The following is a 958-nucleotide window of genomic DNA, read 5'->3' on the forward strand; positions in this document are numbered from 1 at the left end:
TTTTTAAAAAAATAATATTAATTTTTGTATTTTATGTTTGTCAATGTTATTATAACCATGATCAAAATACCAAAGCAAATCTGAATTCTCATTTTTAGGATTATTTAAAATATATTTCAGTTTACCAATTAATAAATATAAGGCATAAAATTATTTATAATTTATAAATATTTTAATTATTGTAAATATATATGTGTTCATGAGCTTCTAAAAATGTAGTAGTTACTTATGTAAGTAACTTCCTATTGATTATCGTTTTACTTTCTAATATTTTATTTTAAAAACCAACATATAATTTAGTTTTTGTAATTTTTAATCAAATACTTTAGTTTATTTTTAATTCATTCTAAGCATAATATATCTTAATTTATACATAATCTTTCTCAAATATATTTACATATCTAAGATAACAACCAACGTAGATGCAAATAATAAATTTAATCATAGTTTTCATATATTTAAAATAAAAAAAAATATTAATTAAATTTAGAAAAACTGATGCAATCCAATATACCCAAATAATAACTTATTTAAAATCATATGTCTGATTAAAGTAATATAATATTATTAGTTTAAATCATGCATACAAATTATAAATTAATTCAAAATTAAATAACAATCAACTATTGTAACATATTTAATTAATAAATATTTGGATCCGTGCATGAGCACGGGAAAATCACCTAGTTGTAAATGTTTTTCACCGAAACACATGGTTGTAGACGTTAGAGCAGCTGCAACGGAGTATCGTCGTCGGTCCTTAGCGATACAGCAAAAGTTAATCAGATTAAAATAATATTATAAAAACTAAATAGTGTAAGGATCAGTCCGTCAATAGGGAATTTAAGGACCAAGTCCTTGGAGACGTGGCGTTGTGTCATTGGGCCGTTTCTCCTCTTCTCTTTCCTCTCGTTTCTCTTCTTCTGCTTCCTCTCGTTTCTCCTCCTCTCTCTCGGCT

Source organism: Raphanus sativus, chromosome 4, assembly GCF_000801105.2.
Source record: "Raphanus sativus cultivar WK10039 chromosome 4, ASM80110v3, whole genome shotgun sequence".
Lineage (NCBI taxonomy): Eukaryota > Viridiplantae > Streptophyta > Magnoliopsida > Brassicales > Brassicaceae > Raphanus > Raphanus sativus.